The sequence below is a fragment of the Musca autumnalis genome, unplaced genomic scaffold (assembly GCF_047663935.1).
Source record: "Musca autumnalis isolate F117 unplaced genomic scaffold, ASM4766393v1 scaffold_5, whole genome shotgun sequence".
NCBI lineage: Eukaryota > Metazoa > Arthropoda > Insecta > Diptera > Muscidae > Musca > Musca autumnalis.
The window spans coordinates 18,280,852-18,287,627 of NW_027412088.1; the positions used below are offsets into that span (position 1 = coordinate 18,280,852).

The window sequence follows — 6,776 nt, forward strand, 5'->3', positions numbered from 1 at the left end:
TTAATCCTAGTATTGTTGCTTTATTACTAAATTCAGTAAATTGCATAAACATTTGAGGGGGAGAGAGGTGAAGCATTTGGTAACACTTTGCCTCTTAACACCCTCTCCTAGTCCCGGTCCACACTAGCGTGAATTTCATTAAAAAATTTCATGAAATTAGGTGCTCTTAAATCGAATTCCCAACTACAGCAATTTTATGATTTTACTCTACCATGGAGGTCGATCTAGAGACGCATAATTTCATGCAATTTTTTCAATGAAATCACTCTAGTGTGGACCGGGACTTACCGCCAAACTGACACTTGCCGCATTTAAAATTGCCTAATATAAACATGGACAACTATCCAGCAAAAAAAAAAAAACAATTGAAAGTCATGAAATTAAGGGTTCCTAGGTCGAGTTTCATACTAGAGTAATATCAAGAAGTCGCTGTAGTGGGGAACTTGATCTACGAACACCCGGTCCACACTAGAGCGATTTCAATGAAATAATTTCATGAAATTATGCGTTCTTATGCTTGGTTTACATTTACGAAATCCACTCGATTTCAACTGTCAATTCCATTTTTATTTGATGTGTACGCAAAGGAATACTCTTTACTTGCGAAGTTAACGAACAGACCTATTTATTTCCTTTATAAAATTTTTCATTTCACAGAAACAGAATTGAGCCCCAGACCAATTTTGTTATTGTTAATGTTCTTTTGTTTTCAGCGCATTTCATTTATTATGCTTGGTTTACATTTACGAAATCCACTCGATTTCAACTGTCAATTCCATTGCTCAAACGTCAAATAAAATCCAATCGATTTCAGATGAGTTTTCATTTAACGTATACGCAAAGGAATTGACAGTTGAAATCGATTGGATTTCGTAAATGTAAACAAAGAATTAGCTTCGTTCCACAACTTTTTTAATGGTAAAAGATTCAAAAGAGAAAACCCTAGAAAATTAGTTCCACACATGGTTTAATTAGAAAGGTTAGCTAAAGCTATCTGTCAGTTTAATTTTTTTCTTTCGAGTGTTCCAAAAACTTCAAAATGATATACACAATCTGTGTATTAGTACGCATGGTACAATTATTACAGGTAAAAGCAAGTGCCAGCTGATTTGATTTTGCCGTAATACTAGTGTCAAAGTCAATCTGAAGTTTTGATATTTTTGTCTTTGTTTCTTTGTCAAATTACTTATTTTGTTTTTTTTTTTCTGAATAGGATGAAAATATTTCTGTTACAAGCACAAATGTTTGCGTTTGCGTTTTAAAATTATTGGTAATTGTGTTTGCCTCAGCCTCATAAAATCCAAATTGTTTGAAATTGTAAAAAATGGATAGAAAATCAACCGATATTACATGAAATAACGCTGTGATGAATTTATGCCTCTCCGCTGTCGAATATGAGTGATCAGATTTGTCCAAATACATGGTATGGTAGACGTTATAGGAAATGTCTCTTCGAAGAACTTTCAATAAGGGGAACAGAGATAAAAATTTCTAAATGAGTGGATCTTCCATGTGAGATAGAATATGTCATTGCCCACCGTTTCATAGCATGATAATGATTATACTTTCATCCATAGATGCTACCGCATTCCTTCACTCTAGCCTAAAGGAAAACAATGAATCAAGAGTTATGAGCTAACACAGGTTCCATCTAAAACTTTATTTTAATTATATTCTACTTCCATAAATAACCATCTCCGTCTACATAGGATGAACACAATAATCTCCAAATGGCAACAACCAGGTCATGGCAACAATCGGGTTCGGAAATTATGCAGTATTTAATGAAGACTACTTTATACAAGCACTACTAACAAAAGTGACCAATGTGCAGAAGTTAGCATGGATGAAGATAGTGGGTTCCAATCGCCCACAAGACGACACAACTTGGTTCCAGATCCAGAGCATTTCTCATGTTAACCTTCTGAAAAGTATTGGCGTTTACTCGTCTAGTTTCTTTACACTTTCTTACCTTTGCATAGGTCACTCCGACTGGACATATTCCTTTGTTAACTTTATCCAAATGGCGAAAATTGTCTAGCAACAACAACAACATCTAATATGCCTAATGATGTTAGCCTAACCAGCTAACGAAACGATCGTCGCATAGTGGTTGATGTGTGTGTGTAGGACTTCGCTAGATATCAATTTTTCAATGTAATCTACTTAGGTTAAAAAAAGCTCGATTAATTAAATTAATTTTATCCTTTTTAACTTTTATTTATTATTTTTTAAATAAATACGTATAAAAGGTCAGAATTTTCGTCTATTTCATTTGTTTATGTTTCAAAAAGTAGCTGGGAGTGTCCACGTATCGAATGACATTTTGTCTGAACAATGGTGCCGTAATTTGCAATTATTTTTGCTATCCATGATTGGTATTTCTCTATGTCATTGATGGCCATCCTCACACTGTTGAAAATAGTATAACACTGTTGAAAATAGTTTCCAAGGGCAAAGCTGAAAAGCGGAATGCTTATGTTTTGTCTCGCATCATTGGGTTTTAAATAGACCTGGACTGCGTTATGATGTGGTTCTTGTGTTATTTCTTTCTTGTACTTCCAATCACTCTGTTTGAGAACTCTTCTTGACGATTTTAAATCCTGGGGTTCAGAGATTCCATCTAAACAAATAATTCTTTTTCATTCTTGTCATGTTATTAACAGTAACCTACCGCTAATACGAATTCCCGCTAAGAAGACAGGTAGAGAAACGTTAGGATTACAAACTACAAAGCGTCTTATTAATTCTCTTTAAACAATTATATTGTTACGAATGTAACTGATAGGTTTAAGTTAGTTTAGTTTAATTTCCGTTAATTTAAAAATTTGAATTGTAACGTAAAGTTTTTATTACGCAGTTACTTTATTTAAGCAACAACAACTACCATGTAGAACTCTCTTCATCATTCTAGTCGTTACATTACCTTTTGTTAATGTTCTTTTGTTTGTTTTGTTTTGCAACAATAATGTAATTATCGTTTAGTTCCTACTTCTTGTATTTCGTGTAGTTGTTTGTTGTTGTAGTTACGTCATTACTGTGCTTGTATGTATGTGAGTATGGATGTTCGCTTAGTGCGAATGTGAGTCTGTGTGTTCGCTGCTGAGTTGTTGCCATATTTCTAGATATTTCTAGACCAAGGAGATTTTGGGTATAAATAGAGTTACGAATGGCAACATGAGTTGAGTTGTGTTTTAAGCGTTGAACTGAACAGATCGGTTAAAGAAGTGCTGCGTGCTAACTAGAGATAAGCTGTGTGCTAGTAATTAAAGTCGGTTCCGAATAAGTGTAATAAAGTAAATAAAGCATTGTAGAAACGTAATCTAAAACGAACCCTGTTTTATTTGGTACAAATCGTATCGGGGAATAAAACAACGTCTACACGGACATTAGTTAAATCTAATTCCGTAACAATATTTTGAAAAACTAAAAACAATATTCGTAATATTTCAAAATATGTTGACATTTCATATTTTTATTTACTTTTTGGATAGAAAGGCTTTGACACTTGTATTACTTCCAACAACAAATCTCTATGTGGTTGTTGTTACGTTTGTTGTACAACAACACTTGCTTTTACCTGTATTATTGTACCATGATTAGTACGTTTAAATATAACCGGATTTAACAAACCCGTTGGGTTTCAAATGTCAATTCCTTTGCGTAAATGTCAAAGAAATCCTCATTGAGAAGGTTAACCCTTGAAATCGAGTGGATTTCGTAAATGTAAACTTAGCATAAGTGTGTGTGCTGTTTGAAAAATATGCCAAACAATTGTAAAAACAATCGTATTCAATGATTTTTGAAATCGTTTTTTAGAACATTTATGTGGAAGAAATTCTTCAGCTTTGCATAGAAACCATGGTAGAACAAGAAAAGGTAGCAGCCATGGTATAAGTAAAGAGGTAGATTTATGGCCTGTTCCCGTACTTTATAAAGTGGTAAAAGTCGTAAAAGTTGTAAAAGTCGTTAACGATTTTCATATAAATTTTGTGTACGGGAACGAAAAATGTGCAAAAGTGGTAAAAATTGTAAAAACTTTTTAGTTCTGGAACAGAGCTTTAAATGAAAAAAATCTATAGAACCCTTGTTTTTCTTGAATTCCTAAAACTTCAAAATAAAAGCAACAAGTGTGTTTGTTTACAATGCATTTTTTTGCATTTTTTAAAAAACGCGAAAAATGAATGAAGAGTTGAGCTTTCTCCACATAATCGAGTTGTGAATATGATAAACTGATTGTTTCAATGCAAATCTCACCAATTTCTTCCATACAAATGGTCTAAAAACAAATTTAAAAATCATTGAATTCGATTGTTTTTAAAATTGTTTGGCATATTATTCAAACACCACACACACATACACAGTTTGTTTATATTGTTTTGAAGTTTTAGGCATACTCGAATGAAAAAATTTAAATTACCATAAAGCTTTGGCTAACCTTTCTTATTAAACCATGGTAGCAGCAATACCCAGCTGACTGAACTGGGTTGTAGTGTTAGTGTCAAATTTCATATGACATTTTATACATTCATTTCTATTTCGATGTACATTAGGGACATATATTTTTTGAGAAAAAAAAATATCATTCGGAAAAAAACATTTCCCAGAAAGACTTCTTCATATCAATGATATGTAACCTCCTCCAAGTTCGAACGATAAGTCGCGCAGTAAATCACCGCTTGTAGAGGCGATACAACGTTTGTTAATATGTGAGGTATTTTGTTAAAATTTAAAAAAGTAAAGCCCTAATAAACATGTGCTTCTTTCTAAAACAAAACATTGAAACAGCTTCTCCTTTTCTATGAATTTCCAGCGACCCCAAACTTTTCTGCAAGAATTCTACTTTCTGCGAGAATTTATGCATTTAGTGGAATGATGTGGAACCATAAAAATTGAAAATGTAACAAATTTTCATTCATGTTTTCCAAAATATTCAACCAAATGTGAAAAATTATTAGTTTTTTAAATTCCAATAATTTATAGACATTTCCTTGTTTTGTTTACAAATACAACTGGCAGTAACGTTACAAACAAAAACAAATTCCTTTGTGGTTGTTGTTCGAGTTGTATTTGTTGTAGTATTAACTTTACCTTGTATTTGTTCTACCATGCATAGAAACAATCATTTCATCATATACACAATTCGATTATGTGGAGAAACTTTGGCACTACATTCATTTTTCGCGTTTTTGCTCAGAAAAAGTCGAACGCTGACAAAACTAAATTAAAAACTGTGAAATAAAAGACGAAAATTTTTTATGTTTCCTTTTGACCACAGTTTATACAGTTGGCCATTCAGAGTTCTGTTAACAACATTTGACAACAAACATAATAGATTCTTCATTATTGTGATTTGATTTCCTTTGTATTTTATGTATTTGACAGCAAACTAAATAGTCAGGGCTAACTAGTTTGGGCTGAATGGCCAACTGTATAAACTGTGCTTTTGACATTGCTGCCAGATCTACCATTTTTCCGTTCCTTTACTTTTCTGGTAAAAATGTTGATGAGAGAGCAATTTTGACACTTTTCTCTTTTACCACTCTTACCATTAAAAAAGTAAAGGAAGAAAGCTTTTATGTTTAGTAATTTTGACGTTTTAGGAATTCAGGAAAAAACAGGGCTCTATAATTTGTTTTCATCTATATCTACCTCTTTACTTATACCATGGTTCCACATACACATTTTTCCAAAATATACGGGAACGGAAAAATGTAGAAACGTTAAAAAACTGAAACAAACATTTTTGCTCGTCCAAAATTTGTCGTGAAATTATGGACAACTGGGAGACAAACGGGAAATATATGAATTTGTTATTGTTGTATTCACAGTTTATACAGTTGGCCATTCAGCCCAAACTAGTTAGCCCTGACTATTTAGTTTGCTGTCAAATACATAAAATACAAAGGAAATCAAATCAAAATAATGAACAATCTATTATGTTTGTTGTCAAATGTTGTTAACAGAACTCTGAATGGCCAACTGTATAAACTGTGGTTGTATTTTAAGACAAATTGCCATGTACTCCACTCTACTTTAACAATCAGTGGGTTCGCACATAAAAAAATGGATGAAGAAACATTGACTGACAAACTGCGCCGATATTATCCATTTACCTATATTGGTAGTATCAGCGTTCTATATTTTATGTGCTTTTTACATTAGCAGGAAAATAGGTTTAAGGGCTGTTTCGTCATTTATTTGCTAAAACAGGCAACATTTTGCGTCATTTACCATACAAAAATAAATGACGATAGCTGCGTCATTTATTCTAAACATCGCACGAAAACACCATACTAATATGTGCAACCCTGCTTTTTCGTCATAAACTACCAAAAAATGCAACTGTTTTATGATGTCTTCGTTTGTTTGTGTGTGTTGTAGAAAAACAAAAATTTTCAAACGAAGACAAAAGCGTAAATAAATGGTTAAAAAAAAACTTGCAAAAGCTATATTTTTTAATTTTGAATTAAGTCAAGTTATTTGGTAAACATTAGTGTTGTTTCGGAATTAAAATTATTGTGTGCGTGTTATTGTATCCGTGTGTATGTGCGATTGTGTGCGTAAGCAAATGACGCAAAAACCAGATGTAAATACACTTCATTTGTTTCTAGGATTTCGTAAAACGAAATCACTTAATGTGCACATGTAAATTGGACTTTAATCGCAAAAGTTAAAATTTTGGCCATTAGAAACTGGTATCCTGTAAACTGAAGATAAAGCAAGAAGAAGAAGAAGCAGTTCATTTCACGGAATTTGTTTATTTGAACCATTTC

General features: G+C 32.6%; 1 long non-coding RNA gene across 1 annotated transcript; it reads left to right on the top strand.

The window, feature by feature from the left end:
• The first annotated feature begins 1,137 nt into the window (after positions 1-1,137).
• LOC141406413 (uncharacterized) lies at positions 1,138-2,256 on the top strand. The gene is made up of 3 exons (XR_012413384.1): positions 1,138-1,512; positions 1,578-1,644; positions 1,710-2,256. It is a non-coding gene; the product is annotated as an uncharacterized lncRNA (long non-coding RNA).
• Positions 2,257-6,776: the final 4,520 nt, after the last annotated feature.